Source organism: Cupressus sempervirens, chromosome 7 (genome assembly GCF_028749045.1).
Source record: "Cupressus sempervirens isolate cs-2001-9-10 chromosome 7, ASM2874904v1, whole genome shotgun sequence".
NCBI lineage: Eukaryota > Viridiplantae > Streptophyta > Pinopsida > Cupressales > Cupressaceae > Cupressus > Cupressus sempervirens.
In genome coordinates this window covers 33,890,322-33,912,346 of record NC_143124.1, presented here as the reverse complement: position 1 = coordinate 33,912,346, position 22,025 = coordinate 33,890,322, and positions in this window count along the sequence as shown.

The window sequence follows — 22,025 nt, the reverse complement described above, 5'->3', positions numbered from 1 at the left end:
TAAGATGTTCTTCACCTATTATTAGTAAGTCATCAACATATCATTCAAGAATAATCATATCACCATTAGATTTTTTGAAATATATATTAGGATCAACTTCATTTTTGGAGTATCCTAATTTTGAAAGGTAACTATTTATTCTTTCGTATCAAGCCCTAGGGGCTTGTTTAATACCATAGAGTGCTTTCTTCAGTCTACACACATAGGAATATTTATCATGGGTGACAAATCCTTCTAGTTGTTCTATGTACATTTCTTTTTCATTTATGTCATTTAGAAATACAATTTTAACATCCATTTGGTGTATTTTCCACCCTTTGGATGTTGCAATGTCTATGATGGTTATGACATATATGTGTCAAGGAATTGGAGCAAATTTTTCTTTATAATCTATTCTAGCCTTTTGAGAAAATCCACATGCTACAAATTTGTCTTTGTATTTCATTTGGTGCATGTTTAATTTTGAATAACCACTCACAAGAGACAACTGATTTATCTTTAGATCTGGGTATAACATCCCATACATCATTTTTTAATATGGATTGATATTCTTCAATCATTACATCTTTCCAAGGTTGACATGTGGTAATTCTTCTTCAGCACTTGAAGGTTCTGATTTAATGAGTTTGGATACTAGAGAAACATAGCAAGAGTGGCTTCTCATTGTTTTTCTTTCTCTAAAAACTACATCAGGTTCCACTTAATTTTCTTCAATCATTTTTCTTGCCCAAAGTTCCATCTTTTTATTGTTAGGATTTTTAGTATTTCCTGTAATAGGACAAGGTGATTTATTTCCTTTAGAACTATTCTCCCTCTAACTCTCAGTTATGGGATACTCATCTAATTCACTAGTTGATTCTATGTTTCATTTGTCAATGTTCTTTGAGAGGTTAAAAGCAATGTCTTCTTCAAATTTTGCATCTCTACTGATTTTAATGGTTCTCTATTTGAGAATATAGACCCTGTAACCTTGGGATGATTCACTGTATCCTATAAATATACCTTTCTTTCTAGATGGTTCAAGTTTAGTTCTCTTTTCTTTGACAATGTGAATATATACACAAGGCATTCAAAGATTCTTAGATGACTTAAGTCGGGTTTGGTTGCTATAAATACTTCTTTAGGAGCTATGTTCTCTAAGATTGAGTGGGGACATCTATTTTGAATGTAAATTGTGGTGTTGGATGCTTCAGCCTAAAATGACGTGGTGTTGGATGCTTCAATCTAAAATGATAGGTGGATATTTTGCTGATGCATCATGGCTTTGGTAGATTCTATAATAGTCTTGTTTTTCCTTTCTACAGCTCCATTTTGTTGAAGATTATATGACATAGAAAAGTCCCTCTTAATCCCAATAGAGGTGCATAATTCTTTGAAGTTTTCATAAATGTATTCACCCCCATTGTCAGATCTTAGAGTTTTGATTTTCTTCCTAGTTTGATTTTCAAATAGAGCATTGAACTCTTTGACTTTAGATAATACTTCACTTGATTCCTTAAGTTTAAAGAAGTAAATCCAAGTTTTTCTAGAGAAATCATCTATAAAAATTACATAGTAAAGACACTCATTTAGGGAAGGGGCTGACATAGGACCACACATGTCAGTATGGATAAGTTCAAGTATTATTTTGGATTTATGATCACTTTTGGGAAAAATATTCTTTGGTATTTTTTCCGAAGACACATCCTTTACATGTTCGAGCATGATCACCTTTCTATAGATGGTAAGGAACGCAAATGAAGATGGCCTAGTCTTCTATGCAAAATTTCATTAGATTTTGAAATTTCATGATTCAACACTAGATTTTGATAATTACAAAGTTTATACAGGCTTCCATCTCTGAGTCCAATGGTGATAGCATTCTTGATATTGGAGTTTTTGGGCTAGGATAGAACTTTATCTTCTTGGAATGTGATGTGATACCCTTCATCTACAATGCTAGATATTGAAACTATGTTTCTTTTTCTGTCAGGTACAAATAATAGATTCTTTAACTAAATAGTGATTCCTCTTTTAGTTCTATTGAGAAAGATGCAATCCCTTTTACTGGATATGTAGAATTAACCCCAATAGTTACTTCTTCAAAGGAGTAATCTTCAAATGTTTTGAATTTGTTTAAAAATCTCATTATATGACAAGATGCTTCACTTTCTATTATCCATGTATTTTTGTTAGAGTTCACTTCACTTGACAGGGCTAAATAAAATGCTAAATTTTCATCCTTGCCTTCTGCTAGAGTAGCTTGATTTTTCTTCTGTTCTAGGAAAACTTTGTAAGTGTGACCAAATTTATCAAATTTATAACATTGCACTTTGGACAAGTCTCTTTTCTTGTATGATTGGTTTCCTTTTCCTCTTTTTGGTTTGAATTGACCCTTCTTTCCCTTATTGTTTGTACTAGTTTGTAGAGCTTGAATTTCTCCCTCTTGATGTGGACTGGTTCTTCTTGTGATTAGTCCCAACTCCTCTTGAGTGCATTCATTTTTTAGTTGCTCAAAATTTGGTATTTAAGGTCGAGAGCTCAATCCATGAATAATGGTTTCCCAAGAAAAAGGTAAACATTTTAGAGAAATTAGACATAGTTCTTTATTATCTACTTGATTTTTGATGATAGCAAATTGATCTTTTAATTTTGCAATTCTTAAAAAATATGATGTAATAGACTCTCCATTGCTCATTTTGATGTATTATAGTTGTTGCTTCAATCTTAGCAGTCTTCTGCTAAACTTAATTTTGAATGTATTTTTAACAGTGGTGAACATTTCATATATTATTTTCAAACTTGATATTGATGGGAGTATATGATCTTTGACAGAATCTATAATGATCTTCATAGCTTTATTATTATGTCTTCTCCAAATCATTTTGTTGGATTCACTTTCAAGTATGGACTTATTTTCTTCTATGTATCATTCTAATTCTATCTCTTGAAGGATTATCATTTTTCATGTTTTCCATGATGCAAAGTTGGAGGCACCTTTAAGTCTATCTTCTAGTCTTACACAATTCACCATAGTTACAAATTTTAGATAATTCAATGAGTTTAAAATCTAAATAAGATTGAATTTTTTTCCATACCAGTTATGATTTGATACCGTGTAAATGTATTTAGGAACTTTGATAGAGTGAATTATGAATGTTTGATTTTTTATCAATACTTAGTAGAATGTTTGATATAAATCAAATTAATGAATTTTTGATATAATAGAAGATATAAAACTAGATATAGATTTGTAATATTGAATTGAGTAATGGTCTAAATTGAAGGTCCAAATGTTGTTGTAGATACATGAGATGATGTAAGTTATATATTTTTCTCTCAGTAGTGTCAGACTTCATTTATGTATGTATGTATGTATGTATGTATTGAGTTAATTCCCCGTAGGGACATGACTCTTCATGGCCTATGGCCACATAGGGTCATGTACCTACGTGGACCTAATCACTTATTTCCTTGACTAACATATGTTAGAGCATGCAAATTATATGACTTCTTATGATAGTAGATTTATGATGCCCAATAATATAAGGAAATACAATTTGTTTATGTATATATATATACACACACACACACATACATATATCTATACATACATACATACATACATACATACATACATACATACATACATATATATATATATATATATATATATATATATATATATATATATATAATATTATATATATATGTATACATACATGTATATCTATTATATGTATACTTATATGTATATGTATATATATATATGTATATATATGTATATATATATATATATATATACATATATATATATATATATATACATATATATATACATATACATATATATATATATATACATACATATATATATATATGTATGTATATATGTATATATATATGTATATACATATATATACATATACATAGATATATATACATATACATATATGTATATATATATATACATATCTATGTATATATATATATACATTTATGTATATATATATATACATATATACATATCTATGTATATATATATACATATCTATGTATATATATATACATATATGTATATATATGTATATATATATAGGTGACTGCACTAGGTTGGCGTACAAAAAAGCAGAAACCTGAAAAAAAAAAAAAGAAGGAAAAATTTCAATAACCAAATCGGGTTATTTAAAAGTGAGATGTTGGTCGGGCTTGGTATCCAAGCCTGGTCATTATACTTTGACAAAATTGATCAAGTTTTGTAAAGTATATATTTTGTCCATTTTCCAAATTTGAGGGGCATTTTTATACCCTCAAACGATAGTAGCAACATGGAGTGCAGAGGAGAACATCAAAACCTGATTAGGTCTAGCATAAATTTTTTTTTATTGCATTTCCATCCATGGTGCCCCACAAATGAAGTAGGTCTTCATTCTATTCACTATTAATATTATTTTTATCAAATTTTGTAATGTGGTTTTGTAATTAAAAATAAATAAAATTACTATAGATGGATCAAGGAATCCAAGAAAATGAGGGAGAGATGAAAGACCACCTCCTACACAATCAAACCCTCCACATGTCATGACACAACCACAAAACACTCCACCCATTGTGACACAACTATAAAGGCCTCCACCCATAGTGACACAACCAGAAAAACCTCCACTCAATGTTCTTGTTCAACAACCACCACCTCCTATAAACCCTCCACACATACAATTACATCATTTAACTACTCCACAAGGGGACCTCATCAATTTCCTTACATAAAATAGTGCTAACATTACCCAAATGGTCAATAGGTTATGGTCATCTACACTTTCTCACCACTCAACCCTAGAGAATACAGTTGAACAAATGGCCCAAAATGTGAATGAGGTGTCTAAGGAGGTTATGAAATGGGGTACATGGAGGTATAGGTGTCATGTGAATCAGAAAGTGAAAGATAAAGACATACAAAAAGGTATTATATGCTCTCTTTTCATTGATCCTATATCTGGCAACTCCCTATTACACACAACCAAACCTTTCCTATTCATTGGTACACTCTTACTAAGATGTGATTATGTTTTTGGGATAGGTGGTATATTCTATTTAACCTACCACCATATAATAATTATGAGGTGCCTCTATATTTTTTGAGAAAGCTATATTGTGAGTTTATCCTTGGCAAGAAGCCAAATTACTTTCACATCCATCAGTTCCATTGTAGAGGGAGAGGCTCTACATAGGATAGACCTTGGGCTTGTAGGGTGGTACCACAACTTGAGAGGAGACATACAACATGAAAAACCATGCCTCATATTGTGCTCCCATCAATTGTAAAGGAGTCTATTGATTTATAGACTCTTCATGCAACTACATCATTAAAAGATGTTATCATTGAGTGTGGCTCATAGTTAGGTGGTTTTCCTTCACCTATGGCACTTTGACCATCATCAGATGTACCTTTTGGGTTATTATAGCATGCAATAGTTACATCATCATCACCTGTGCCACCAAGTTCATCACAACATGTGAAAACTCCACCATTATCACATATGGCACCTCGGTCATCATAGCCTACAACAACTCCATCAACATCACCTGCACCACTAGGGTCATCTCTTCTTGTGTCACCTAAATCACTACTATCATCTCCTTTTGTTTTTTCTGTACCACTAGTGTCATCCACACTTGTGCCACATGCATCATCATTACATGCATCATTACAGTCTTCAGGGCCCAATCAACATTTTTGTTTTAGTTGTCAACACATGTGCGATGGGATAGATATGGAGGCATATCAAGATGGAGTGTCATATCATCCTTGTGTACATTGTGGGCATACTTGTTATTCATATAGAGGTGGGGATTTAACACTCACAGATGATTTGATGGCGATTTTCTTTGGTGGATAGGATACACAAGTTTGTTTGTTTGAGTTTTGACATGATATTATTTAATCATCTAAATATTGTAAAAGTAAAAAAAAAATTATTTTATAGATCACTCTAGATAGATATGTGAACAATATACAATGCAGGGTACAACAAGCAATACGAGAACACCACAAAGTACTCATTTTGGTAGAGGTGTAAGGCTAGGAGCAAGAACACCCGAGGTAAAGTTTCTTAAATATTCTTAAAAGTACAATAATACATTAGCTTAAAAATATTGTTTCTCAATTGGTATGACACTAACAACCCACTTATAGATTCGCGTCCATCTCCTAACATCATTGAAACCCTCCCATTCATCAAATCCATCCAATTCTCATCCACATCTCTTGCTCCTAGCGTTATCCAAACCCCATCTAATGAACCTCGTTAGTTTTGACATAATATTATTTAATCATCTAATCACGTAAATGTCATAAAAGTAAATATCTATTTTATTTTATAGAGAACTTTAAATTGATATGTTCAAACAATATGCAATGCATGGTGCAGCAAGTGGTACGAGAACACCACATAGTACTCATTCTGCTAGAGGTGTGAGGTTAGGAGCAAGAACACTCGAGGTAAAGTTTTTTAAATATTCTTAAAAGTACAATAATACATTGGCTTTGAAATATTATTTTCAAATTGGTATTATTAAAAGTACAATAATACATTGGCTTTGAAATATTTTTTCTTAATTGGTATTATTAAAAGTACAATAATACCTTTCCATCTCCTACCATCATTGAAACCCTCCCAAATTCATCAAATCCATCCAATTCTCATTAACATATCTTACTGCTAGCATACCCGAACTCCATCTGATGAACATCGTGAGTTCAGCCTCAATGTATCCATCTGTGTTGAAGACCTCCATATCACATAAGGTGTCTTGAAGGAGTGTGGAGATAATGAATCTCTACTTTTATTTCTTAACAAGGTGCCAAAAGTTCATTCACATCTCTCTTTTCCTTCTTTGTCTCTTTGTTTTCAATTTAGGCTTTGTAGTCTTTTTGAACTCATGATGTGTCTTATTGATTCCTCTTATGTTATACTTGTTTCTTCTTTAAGGTACTCCACATAGCTCAAGGTCTAGAGGAAACAAAAAATGGTATTAAATACAAGTCAAGTTTATATTTTGAAATTTATTATGAATGAATGTATATACATGTACTCAATATTGATGAATACACGTTGACTTATTTGTTGTATATATGTAGAAACAATTTAGTTTTGTAGAGTTGATGATTGCACTTGAGACTATTGATGTTGAGACAATAGAAGAGGTAAATTTTCATATTTTCCTTCTTATAAATTTTAGATTATAGTATGCATTTTTTTCTATGTACATATTAAACAGTTGCATTTACAAATGAGTGCATTTTTGTTTTAATTTTTATAGTAATTATCAACAATTTGTCTTATTAACATGCGTTATTTATCTTTTACCTATTACAACACTCTTTGAGACTTTGTGCAAATCCTTTCCTATTTTATTTTGTTAGTAGTCCTAAGCATCAAAGATGGGGTCAAACACAATAGAGGCTAGAGGAATATATGTAGAGTCTTAGTTGAAGCTCTCTTTTGATCTCAATTTGGATTGCTTGTGTATGTGATAGAAATCCCTAATTCCTACTCTATAATTCTAACATTTTATCACTTACCATATAGGTTGTGCCTCATACCAGCATTGATTCATCAGTGGGTGTGCCTCATACTAGCATGGGAGATCTAACTCAGGCTATAGTTTGTTTTTTGTTTTTTTATTCAATTGGATGCAGAGATCTACAAGACCATTGGTCAACCCACTCTTTTGATTCACATTTATTCCATAAATGATGCATACATGAAGAGGGAAAGCATGGAAGCTTTCTAGTATGAATAGCTAGTGATGTTGCATTTGAACTTCAAAATGAATGCATCTTAGTTGATCTTGTAAGTGTAAAACAAGCTTACTAATTTTAAATCTTAGGTTCAAGTATCAACCAAAAATATCTAGAAGCCATAGAATTCGCTATATTACTTGGTCCCATCATAGAATTGCACCATTGGATAATTGTTTTAGCATTTTCTAATATTGTGCCACCTTCGCACTTTAATTCCTCTCTATTAAGGACTCTTTTCACACATGATCCAACACCATCATGCTCTCTTGACACAACACAACGTAGGAGAATCCCAAAAGGAGATGTCCTATCCCCCAACTATATAACCACATAGCAGAAACACAACACCAAGAAGTAATAATGCAAGATCTGATACAAAATAGTGTAATTTGTTCATCAATATAACTGATGAAATGCAATATGTCAGGTTGTAAGGCCTTCCCAATTATGGCCAAATATAATAGAAATTTCAATAACAATTCTACAAGATCCCTCAAGATCCAACTTACAAAAATCAATCCCAACTAGCCCAGATCTGTAACATAACAACAATTTGGAAGAAACCACCAAGGAAATCTAAACTTGTGCTCGCAAGCCCACCAATAAACCTCTTTGTTTTCTAACCATAGCCCTAGCTCTTCTCCAAGATCTAAGTGTAAATTTACTTACATTTAGTGCTTTGTCCACACACTCACAACTTCATCATAATCCTACTGTAAATTGTCTCACATTCGGCACTCTGTCCACAGACTTAGGAAAACTTGCTCTTCAACTGCTCCCACATTCCTCCTCCTCCAAATGAATAAAAGAATCCACAAGACCCCTACTTATACCCAACTAAGCCACAAGTCAGCCTAGAACAAAAATTAAATACAAATACATAAATTAAATTCCACAAGCCAGTCAACAACAACAATTAAATGTCTAAAAACTGATGTTTGAGAAAAATTGCGATATCTCCTAGATCTGATGGAATTAGAATTTTCACTTCAAAATGTGGGTATTATTTTAGGTCCCATACAACCCCTTAAGTATGAAAAGGCTGATTCCCAAAGGAAAAGTGCACATCCATCCCAAAATTTATGCACATAAACCCATTGTCCAGTCTATCAGAAATTGATACTTTGGGAGAATTTCCATATTTCCCAAAATATAAGGATTTAGAACTTTTTCCTTGGATCATAGATAGTAATATAGGCCCTTTTCAATACTTGAAAATTTCAGCCTCTAACTCATTGTGTAAAATTATTTACATGCCCTACAACAGGCACCCAGAAATCAAAAAACACAATTCCAGCAGCAAGGTACAAACAACTCAAACTTCAACTCAATCGATCTGATCTCTATGCAATCATGAGGAAAGGTTCCCCAATGTGTCTCCAAAAAATAGCTAACCATGAGAAGCATAGCTCCAAAAAAATACAAGCTCTATGCTCTTGCATCATCTCCCTTTCCATGTCTCGCCTCAATGAAATTCCAAAAATGTTGCACTCCACTTGTCATATGCATCCTACTCAACCAATAGAACATCCTTGCATTCTTGAATTGTGTTGTGTGGTGCAATTATCTGAACATATAATGTGTTGATTGTATCTTTCATCTCTTTTCCTCAAATTTTCATAGAAAACCCTAAAACATCCTTGCATAAACTCTAATGAATGGGTTTGATCATGACTAATATAGAAGTCATACTCTCTTACTAATTTTCTATCATTTGTTGTGCTATTGTGTGCATGAATAAATACTATGTGTACAAAAATTGACACTTGTGCAAAGTTGTAATACATTGGTTGCACTTTATTTTAAGGTTTTAGTGTATAGTTTTCAGTGAAGTCAACAACTGACACAATCATACCCAAGGGAAAATTTTCCTTACACAACTTGAATTGCTTATCTAACCATCTAGCTCTATGTGTATAACCTATGTATTCATAAACTATTTTCTCTTGAAATGAATTCATAAAATCAGCTACATATACATCACTTTTGTCAAATTCATGCCTCTTTAATTCTTTTTCATTTTTAACGCCATATATAACTGACTTGTACTTTCCAAGAGAAACTAGTGTCTTACCAATTTCATGTGTGCTATCTAGATGTAGGCATCTATGCAATTTTTGCAAACCACCACATTGAGGGAAAAAACTTTTCAAACACATGGTCTTATAATAAATGCACCCATCATCTTGTTTATGTTAGACTTACAATCAGAAAGGTAAACTTCTGAAGGGGGGGGGGGGGGGGGTGTTGAATCAGTAGTTTAAAATTTTTGACCCATAAAACATTCACCACACATCCATCTCATACATTCAATAAGTAAACTAAAATACCATGTAAAGCATGTACATCAAAATCATGTAAACAAGTAAATGTTCACATATATATGACACCAGATATGATTACATAGAAAACCTCCAATTAGAAGGTAAAATTGGGGAGGGAATGACACCACAAATCTTCACTACTACAGTAATAAAGTGTATCCAATGAAGGTTATAATGTTTAATCATGAGACATGATCTACCCTATTAAAGACTTACAAAGACTGTTAGGTCTTACCCTATTAAAAGTGGGCCTTGTCAAACAACTTTAACTCACAATTAAGTAAGCACCTTGTTAGAGGATTTTGATACAGCCTGTTAGGACTACTCTATTAAGAGATTTAACTGATTCACCTATTAGAGGTGACTCAGCATTGATCCTATGGTTAGCACTTTGTTGCTTGATGATATATCACCTCTAAACTAATGTATTCTTGATCCTTCTTGATCAAATGTCTCTTTGTTGTATACTATTTATTTTCTCTATTCTCCTTTAACTGATTTTGCAATGCAATTTCACTTCACAATTCCTTAGCCACCATGAATGCTCTATTTTTTCATGCAAAAATTCTCTCTTCACTTCCTCCCACACATATATGAAGTTTAGGTTCTTTACTCCTTAAGAAGATCTCATTAACTTAGGGTTAGGTATGAATCAATGACTACAATTCATTCATTTTGTCACTTAAACTTTTGATTTTTTTCATTGAATGCATGTCCTTCATAGGGATTCCAACTTAAGATTCTTCCTTATTATCAAAATATTGTAATTAAATTTGTAGTTCAGCTCAAAAATGGTTTACATATTAGTTTGTGCCATTACAAACAACTATGACAAAACTATTTTAATCGACATTTCAAGTTTTTGATGCTCGACATATACTGATATCTATACTGTGACTCGGAATCTAAATGACTTAGCATTCATTGTTTTCTCAACTTCTATATCCCTCAGCATACACTGTCTGTTTGGCACTTTAGTGACTTGACACTAACTGTGAACTTGGCATGCTCTATCTTATACATGTTGTAATCAACATGTGCTACTTGTTTGACATGAATTGAGTAAATGACTTAAGTATGTAGACACTCACTTGTCAAAACCAATGTGAGATCAATAATCTCTCCCTGTAGTGCCTGCCCCTAGTCTACATTTTCTAGTTACATTCCTGATATCATTGCCAAACTCTTTTAGGCCAATTTATGTTTGATGATTAGTATTATTATTTTAGAGATTATCAGATGTTATTTTACACTCAGTTTATTATATGATGAGATTACTTGGTATTCTATATTTCATGCATGTATGATGATTATTCAATGCTTTCAGTTATCCATGATGATTAGTTAGATGGTTTATTATTCCATGTGTTTCTTATGGATACTTACCCCATACTGCATGTGTATGGTGTGCATGTTTATTTTATTTATGTATGGTGTTTCTAATGTGGTTAAGAAAGGGAGTCGTAGTCACCTGCTAGTCGGGATCTACATGATGCACCACTTCCTGCCATTGTCTGTTTAGCGTAGAATATTGTGTTTGTACATGTGTGGATTTTATGCTGGTTGCAGGTACCGGGTATCGACTTCCCTGAATTGCCAGGATGAGCGTACCCTATCGCATTGTCTCAATGGTAAGAGAGGGGAGATAAACTCTTAAGTCCAATTTCTAAACCCTTTAGCCAATTGTCCTAATTAATAATTAGGACAAGTATCTGAGTTAAGTACCCTCTGAATGCATCAGATGATGTAATTTCGTGACTATAACCCTTTTTGTTTTGATTTAGTATGTGTTTTTCTATGTAGGGTTTTCGTATGTTGTTATATGAGTCCTTGATGTGTTTTCTATTAATTAAGTCTAATTAAAAAGATTAATTAATGATTTAATTTAATAGAGAATTAATATATTATCTTTAATATTTAATTAATTGAGAAATTAATTAAATAAAAGAATTAAATTTGGAGATAAAAGTTCAAAGATAAATTTAGAACAGGATAATATTTATTTAATTTAATAATAATATAATTGGAGTTCATTTTTTTTAAATAAATGCTAAATATTATTGTTAATTAAATTAATTAAATATGTTATCAATTAAGTTTCTAAAATTAATTTTAAAAAAAATTGAAAGACATTAAATTATTAAAGGATTTTAGATCGCATGATCTAAGCATGAGTTTAAATATGAGTTATAAATTTAAAAGATTAAATTATAGAAATTAATAATGTTATTTTAATTTCATAAAGTGCACATGAGATTAAAGTAATAAATTAATTTAAAATAGAAGTCAAGTAGAATATTAAATAAAGTTAATTAATAAATCAACTTAATGTGCATAAAAGATGAATGCAAATTAAAAGAAAAGATAAGAAAGGTTAATTGGAGTTAACTCAATTGTGCAAAGAGTCTTCTTGGGTGAACGCACAATTAGTGCCTTGATTGGAGGATAAAATTGCTTATCACAACGTTGGGGGTTCATTCTTGGGGGGACACGAATTGGGACACATTTTTTGGACGGGAATTTTTGGGAGACTACTTTTGGAAGCAAATTTCAGAAGGCTAATACCAAGAAAGTTTTCCAGAAGAAGGTTACTGAGAGGAGCGAATTCTCTTACTACTCCTGGAGATTGCATATTAGCATCAAGATCAGGTAGGGTCTTGTGTTTTTGATTATCGATTTATTACGCAATTATCCTTTCCTGTCTTCTTCGTGTCTGGGGTTTGTAAATCTAAATTCTCTATGATGAATGTTTAAACATTACGATATTGGAATTTATCAGATGCTTGTTTATAAACTTCTGTATACATGAGATTTAAATGGGAAGGGTTGAATCTAATACCAAAATTTTCAATTAGAAGTTCGAATGGTTGACTACATTTTCTATATCAATTTAAAGAAGGAAACAATTTTTCAATGCATTTATTTATATATATATATATATATATATATATATATATATATATATATATAAAGAAATTATTTTAATATATATATATTTATAAATTTATATATATTCTTAATTAATTGGTTTATTAATACAATCTTATTATAAACAAAATGGTATTCTTTTTAAAAAAAATAGAAATTGATTAAAATCATATCGCTGTTTCTTTAAAAAAAAATATACATAAAAAAATAATAATAATAATTTATATAAATTTAGTGGGGGGGAGGGATTTACCCCGTGCCCACCCCCACGGTTGGCCTAGCCGACAGTACCTGCATCGCAAGTACTATGACAGTAGGTACAATGTACCTACTGCCACAGGCCCTACGTCCGCAAGACTGCGGCAGGCCGTCGGTCGGAATAGCCGACGGCATTTATACCTGGTACGTTTTGTTTATAAATATTTTTTTTAAATTCATTTTTTTAAAAATTATATTATTTACAAAAATTAATGTTTATTATTAATTAAAATTTTTAATTAATAAAATTATAATATATTTTAATTAATAATAGTTTTATCTTTATTAATATTTAATAAATAAATATTAAATGCATTTAACATAGTTTGTAAATATTAATTTATTAATAATTTTTGTTTAATATTAATAAATTAACAATTAATAAATAGATTAAAATAAGTAATTAGAACAAGTAATTATTGATTAATTTAATTAAAATTAGTTTAATTAAAGTTAATTAATAATGAATATTAATTGATTAAATGGTAGATTTGGAATATTGACTTAATGGAAGTTATTATAGAAATGGGTTAATCGTAAGGGGTAGTTATGAAAACTTAGTTACTTGAATTCGACATTAAACTGAAACATAAACCTTACCTTAACTCAATAATATACTTTCAAATCCAATCTCTGAGACTTTGATGTTTTCTTTGTGCTTTGAGTGTTATGGGGTTGGTTTAGCATTGACCAGTTTAGGTTGTTACCAGAGGCTCAGGGTTGTGAATGTGATGTCATGATGATTTGGTCTCGATCTTTCTTAACCCGACCTTGGTAATGTGATGAAGTGCTCTATGACATGATTGTGTTTACTATTTGTTATTGCTTTCCAGTTTCCTTGTGTGAAGCTGAGATGTATGTATTTGAGATACCTGACTTAACCATTTTTGAGTCTCGATCAGTTATATTTGATAACCATTTTTGAGTCTCGATCACTTATACTTGGATTGCTTTTTGGTCGCTTGAGAGGATTGAAGTGTTTGTTATGTTCTTGATGATGTCATGTTTTGACTTGACCATTTTGGAGTCTTCAATCAGTATTGTAATTTACTATTGGGATACTCTTTGGTTGCTCATTGGAGAACCATTGGATTTTGTGATTTATCATTGATGCCTTCAGTTGCTAATAGAGAACTGTAGTGATCATATGATTATTATTGGATGCTTATCTGTTGCTCATGAAGAACTGATGTAATTTTGTGGCTTATCTTTTATGATGTCCTTCAGTTTCTTGTATAGGACTGAGGTGGTTTTATTATGATTCTTTGATTTATGATTTCATGAGCCTAGGGTAGGTTATCTATGTGTAGAGTCGAGAAGTGGCTTGCAATGGGGGTCGGAGCCCTAAGAGGCTGCCTTGAGAAACCCATTGTAAGTCATTTTTTAATAAGTGAAAACATTTACACTAAATGAGAGAAAATGAACCTAACAAGATAATTGTATGTTCTCTCCCATACCATGAGTGCTAGTACAGACTAGGATGGGGTAGAGAGAACGCTTGGTTACGACCTTGCACTCCATAGTATGCCTCATCAGTACGAGACGATACTAGTGGCCGTAGGATCAGTAGGGACCCGAGATTCCTAAGGGATTGCTCAGGTAACTTCTACGACTTTTGCGATGACACTTTCCCGCTTGCATATTAGGTTTCCTACGTGTCTTGTGGTACCTCTAGGTTTTAGATGTCGATCTTTTTAGGAACCCTTGAGTTAGCATTCTTATAGGATCTCCTGGACTTAGAGAGTATTTATGATTATAGGTTTTGTTATCTGATTTGGGACTTGAGACTATCTCCTCAGCACGGTGGGAGTGGACCATTTAGGTTCCACGCGGTTGGGTGGTAGTGCTTTTTACTCTTACCATTGAGATCCGTTCCGTGGTCACCGTGGCTGGAGTTTTCGTGATTGACGTTTACCTTCATTATGTTCTTGGATTATTATGATGGATGGTTAGATTTAATGATAGATGCTTTATCATTATGGATGTATGGATGTATCATGTATAGTGAATAGTTTCATATATTTTTACTGTACATTGTATCATGGATTCGTAGAGGGTGATGCTTTTCTATTTTTACATAGGTATATTCTTTTAAGCCTTTCATACCTTGTGACTTGTACAGAGGACGATTGAGCATTCCGAATTAATTTGCCAAGAGGCTTTCAGAACAAATGTATATTATGGACATGGAACTTTTTGATTATTCTTTCATATGTATGTGGTAATTGTTAGACTTAGAATTAATTAAATTTAAACGTGACTCAACGTCTTGGGATCCTTAAGAAATGTAACTTGCAATGTATGTTTGTCGATGATTACATGTTGTTGCTTCCGCTACTATGTGTTTGGTGTATGTTATACATTCTTACTTTTTAAAAAAAAATGTTTAGCAAACTTAGTGAAACTTTAGGTTAATTCTTTTGGATCCCTTGGAGGGGCGTTACACTCCCTTTGACATGAGTATCAAAAACACTTGGTCATACATTGATATCCTTATTCTTGTGAGCATAACATATCTCTTATTTAGCTTATGTACAAAATTTCAAAAAAATTGCAGCAACTTATACCTCAAACTCTTATACTCTCCCTGAGTTGTATCAAAAAATGTTACCCCTAATAAGTAGATATGTTTCAATTGTTACTTTATTTCTTGCTTGTTGTCTATGCTTGCTGCCCCATGGTCTCTTTCTTTTCTTTTCTTAATCTGACTTTCTCCTCATTTGGCTCCCCCTTTGGCTTTGGCTACTCTTTCTCTCCTTTCTTACTTTCTTCCCCTTTTCTTAGTTCTCATTCATCTCCCCCCTTTTGACACTAATGTCAATGGGCTATACACTGATAGTGTGTTTGTCCAAAAATGATTTATGGACCCCAAGAATAATTTTGAGAGTGACATCCCAATTTTCACGAGCTACATCTAAAGACTTAATTTGGATAGACAGCTTGGCAACAAGGTGGACTAGGCCATCTAATGTATAAAGACTGAGATCTTTTTTCATATGAGTTTCTACATAGCCTAACTCCTTGTGCAAAATTTCTATGTGAGGAGTCAATGTTGTTTGGATGCTAATCAGCTTGGCCCTTATACTCACTTCATCTGTAGATAATGCTACTAATTGACTCTGGGTTTGCAATAAAGCTTTGAAATGCTTCTCACTTTGAGTTGGAGTCATGGGCAATTTTGTACCTAGTGAAGTAATTTTGACTTTCCAAATTCAAAATGTGACTTCTTGTCTCTTGTGTGAAAAGTGTTGGATTACATAATTTGGTGTACAGTGAGAAAATGTTCTCAAGTACCATCTTCACACTCTCTACCTCAGTTGCCAATGCAACTTGTGTAAGTGCCATATCACCTAATATTTTCTCATTCAATTTTCTTTAAAATTTCCTTTTCAAACCATTCTAATAATCTTGCTTCAGTATCAAGGTATGCATCATTTACCTTTTCCACTATATTTGTCAATTGTTCAATTAGTGGCTTGGTTTCATCTAGAGTAGGTAGACTAAATGCATCTAGAAAGATGTCTTTAATATCATGCAAACCTTTCTTCTACCTATGCTCCCTTCTAAGTAGTTCTCGATGCTTCTTTCTGGCTAGGGCTTCTTGTAGTTTTCCCATCTTTCTCTATTGTCATTGTGTCATAATCATATTTTGGTAAAACAATCTCCTTATCAAGGCTTACATTTCCATATTGTATTACCTCTTCTACCTTTGACAAATTTGGACTTGACATGAAAAATTGCAAAGATTTTGCATTTGTGCTCAACTTCTAAAGAGCATGACTAGAAGGAGTGCCAAATTCGAGTAATGTTACCAAGGATTGAATTGTTGTTTGCACCTTCAGCTTTGGTGTTAGATTGGTCTCTTTAGGCTTGTCCTTTTCTAACACAATGCTCTGAATTGCACCTTGAACTTGTGCTGGAGGTGTAGATAAATCTATTTGACCTATTTGACTCTATGTATTAGTAGTGGCTTGAGAATCCTCTTTATCTACTTCAACTTTATCAACCTTTGTAGGTGTAGCTTCTAGTACTTTATCCAAAGGTTGTACATTAGTGACTTAAGGGGTGATAATAGGTGGTTCTTGTGTATTCACCTCTTCCCTTGTAGTGTCAGTCACTAATTTTTGAATTTTATCTACACTTACTAATACAGGGTTGTCACACAATTTAGCTTGCAGTGTAGTTTGATCAAGTATCTTTTTCAGATCTTCCTCTATTAGGGGGTTGATGTAATGAGTAGTGAGATTAGAAACATCCTTTATCATAACTATTTTAGTATTTAAAATTTTTATTTGTTGAGAGCTGACATCTGGTAATTGTGTATCTTGTACACTCTATTCTTCTTGCTATTCTTTCTTATTTATTTCCTTGTCATCTATATTCATTTATGTTCCTCCCTCGACTATGCCTTCATTCTTGTCATCTTCTTCATCATCCTTAACCTCAATAGGCTCTTGTTCACCCACTTTTACTATAGCTAACCCATATGAAACTTTCAACATCTATGTGGTCTTATTTACATCTTCAATATTATTCTGCAATATGTTGAAGGCTCTATATTTACGTACAAATCTAATAGCATATTTCTTCATAGCTTTAGCAGTTTGTGTCTTACTGAGTTCAGGCATAACATGAGCAAGTCATGTCTCCCTGATTTTCTTTTCTATGCTCAAATAATAATGCCATTTCTACTCAACTCTTTCATATAAACTTTTAGGAATTGAGTTAGCAATTTCTAGTGGGGCTTTCTTAAAATTTTCCATCATGGTGTATATTACCTCTTCCACTTGATTCTTTTCAACTTTACCAAGATTATCAAAATCAATGTGAGAAAATCCTAATAAATCTACATTAATTTTAACATTCTCAAATAGTTTTTCTAAATCTTAAGATGGGTTGTGACTCACCACTTTGAATTGGCTATTGTCATCGGATTCTATTCTTTCTTCATCAAATTCAGCTTGAGCAATGTAATTTCTCCTTGGTCTTTTCTTTGCTCCTTCTTCCTACTTTTTAGATTTGGCTTTCTCTTTAGCCTTTTATGTTTTGACACATGCACTAGCCCTTGTGGTAGGTGTTGTAGGTTTGGGTTAGCTTGGCTTGGCAATCTTCTTGGATCTTGTCACTGTTTGTGCCTTAGCCTTTCTCTTCTTCTGATCTGTAGGAGTAGGTGCTTCCTCAACTTTGTCTCCCTTGGTACCTTCTACAATTTGTACTTCTTTCTCTTTCTAATCTTCATCCAATCTTTGTATTAATGTAACTGGTGCTTAGATATGAGTGTCTTCTTCTTCATCATCCTCTTCCTACTCAACACCTTCACCAAATTTGGCTTTCAATTTCTTTACCAACTTCTCCTTCTTCTTGCTAACAAAGGTAGTCTTTAATTCCATGGTAATCTTGGATTTGGCCATTTCATAATTACCAAATTCTTTGGAATTTTTATCTATCTCTTTTGCAAGTAATGTTGTTATTATTGCAGAGGCATCATCTACATTAATTTCACAGCCTAATGGCCTTAGCCATCTTACTCTTGGAGTTTCTACTTAAACAAATGTATAATCAACATCCACTAGGAAACACAAATCATCATAATGCTTTTTCACTAATGATACCAAAATCCTCAAGCTTTTCTTCATAGATTTCTTGAAGTCCTCAAAGTAACTGGTCATTACTGATTCAAAATTATCATCTAGCCATTCAATGAATTTTCCTATTTGAACTGATACTAACCTATTTGTCTTCCATGCCATAGTGCCAAATGTAGGAAAAGTGTTTTGAACATAAAAGAAGATACATATCAAAATAGATCCAAATTTACACTGAGCACTCTTTTTTTTCCTTATTGCTCCTAGATTTTCAATCAATTGTTGTAGTTGTAGCTTGGAAAGATCATATGTATGATCCTTCTTCACAATTTTATAACCCACATCTACTGCAATACATGGCACATTGTTCAATCTGCTTGATTGGTAAAACTTATGTGCAATTACCCTTACTAAAAAATCTATTAGGGGATCTATGATGGTGTCAATTGTCATTCCCCTCTTATTCCACATAGCCCCTGTGTTCTTCTTAGTAACCTCTTTGGATTTACTCCTCATAGTCTTAGGCCGATCTAGGGTTGGATACCCTGTTACTCTATGGATTATTCTTTTGGTGATTTTGATAGGCCCATTGTCTAACCATAGTGAACTATCATGTATCCTACTCAATACAATCCTGATTCATTCAATTTTGAAAACATTGGGGAAATCTATGGCATGAGTTAACTCTTTTTTCTCTACAATCTTAAACTCTTCCTTGAGCACACCATTTTCACATAATTTACATATGCTTCTCTAATTTCCATATCTGCAATACTACCAATCTTATAGTTGTAACACTTTTTGACATCATGAATCATTAAAACTTTTGGTGGTATCATGGATAACACATAGGAGGGACCTTATTTGCATGCAATTTCAAGTATGGCTTTGAAAATAGGTTGTTTAACTTCATTACTAACCAACTAAACATTCAAAATCTCCTTACCCTCTACACCTTTTCTTTTTGAGAAACTAGATGCCATTTTGAAAAACTAGGGTTTATGAAATAAGAAATAGTGTAGCTTGGCTCACAATAAATACCCTGTAAAATTTGATGAAATGGTGTCAAATTATTGTCCAAATCTTCTATAAATGTTTCAGATGGATTTCTAGATTGCCTTTAGCTCTTCTATCTCTTTCTTGATTTAAAAATGATGTAAAATGATCTAAAATTGATCAAATGCCCTTTTGATATATTGCAATTAAAATTTATAGCTTACATAGCTGTAAGCTCAATATCAACTAATTTTTGGCTCACTTGGCATCCACTAGTCTTTTAATTTGTTCAAAAACAATTACGAGCTCGAAAACAACTAAGTTAGTTTGTTAGCTTAGCATCCTCTAGCATTTCACTTGGCAGTCATAGGAAACTTTTCATGCTTGGCAGTAGCATGAAAAACTTAACAAATTTCTTTGATTCCTAATAACATCTTGCATCTTTATTCATGCTTATGTACACTTTTCAGTACTAAATCCTTTGGAACTGATGTATGATATAACCCTTGAATATCAATCCCACATACCTCTTGATTGCTTAGTTTGATGAGGTGTGATTACTTGACCGATTGGGTGAAGTGATCCTTTCTTTACTTGATGTGCTACAATTCTCCTTTTTCTTCCATGTCTTGTTCATATCATTTTAGACTTTTTAAACATCTACGTTGCCTTTTCCATTATTGAACTCACAACTTGGTGCCTTTGACCTTTTTGGACAATATCAACTGATGTGACCAATCTTCAAACAACTAAAACATGTGGTTTTTTCAACCACCTTTTGTAGTCACTTCTGAAGTGTGTTCTAATGCAATTCTCAGGAACATGTCCGTACTCTTGACAATAGTGACAACTATATATTTTATTATAATGCTTGTTGTAAGAGTTACCATTGTTCTTTACCTTTGTTTTCTAGTTTGATGACCACATGGGTTTGGATTTGCAATCAAAAGCTCCATGTCCATACTTCTGACGGTTATAACAATTTCCTTCAAATCTTTGTGTGTGCATAGTCTTAGTTATGCATTCATGTGCTTGATGACCTTATTTTTTTCACTTATGCTAGTGAACCATGCTCTTATGCTTGATATTCTGATTTACAATATTGCTCCTACAGACACTAGTATTATGTCCTTTCTTACCACAATTATCAGTAGGTTTGGAATTCTTACCTTAGTTGTTCCTTTCTTTAGCACTTTTGGATGACTTTCCTTCTTTAGTACTTGTCTATCCTAGTCTAGGTGTATCATTATTGGATCTAAGAGATCTCAATAATTTCTCAAAGTATTTGATGGCTTCACTTGGTTTATTAAAACTTTCAGTGAATTCCTTTTCCCTTTTTAGGTCATTATGCAATTGCTCATTCTGCAACTTCAATGTTGTTATCTCAATGTCCTTGACATTCAAGTCATAGTTGGCATTCATCATTTTACTTAGAGTATCTAATTGCATGTTGGAAATCTTAGTTAGCTTTAATGATTTCTCTTCTAGTCTATTGGTCAAAACTCTTTTGTCTTCTTCACTCATGGCTTTGTCTTCCATAGATTTCTTTTTCTATTTGGTCACCTCACATAGTAGTATGGCTTGTGATTCTTTCTCTAACTTGAGATTTCTTATTTCCTCAGCTTGGGCTTTGTTCTTTTCCATTAGATTTGTAACTGCTACATCAAATTCATTGGACTCTCTATTAGAAAATAGGATAGTAGTGTCCATCTCTTTGTATTGTGTATCATTCTCCTTAATAGAAATTTCCTTCCTTCTCTTTAAAGATTTCTTTAATTCTTCTCTTGCTTCATTCATTTGATGAAGAATGAGTTGTACTTCAATTCCCTAATTCTCAATGATCTTTCCCACCTTGTAGACTTCCATTTTCAAGATCTTTCCTCCAAGCTGCAAAGCTTCTCTTTCAGAGAACTTAGCTCTGATACCAATTGTTGGAATTACAATAGGAAAGGTAAACTTTTGAGAGCGGGGGGTGGGGACAGGGTGAATCAATAGTTTAAAATTTTTGACCCATAAAACATTCACCACACATCCATCTCATACATTCATAAGTAAACTAAAATACCATGTAAAGAATGTACATCAAAATCATGTAAACAAGTAAACATTGACACATATATGACACCAAATATGATTACCCAAAAATCC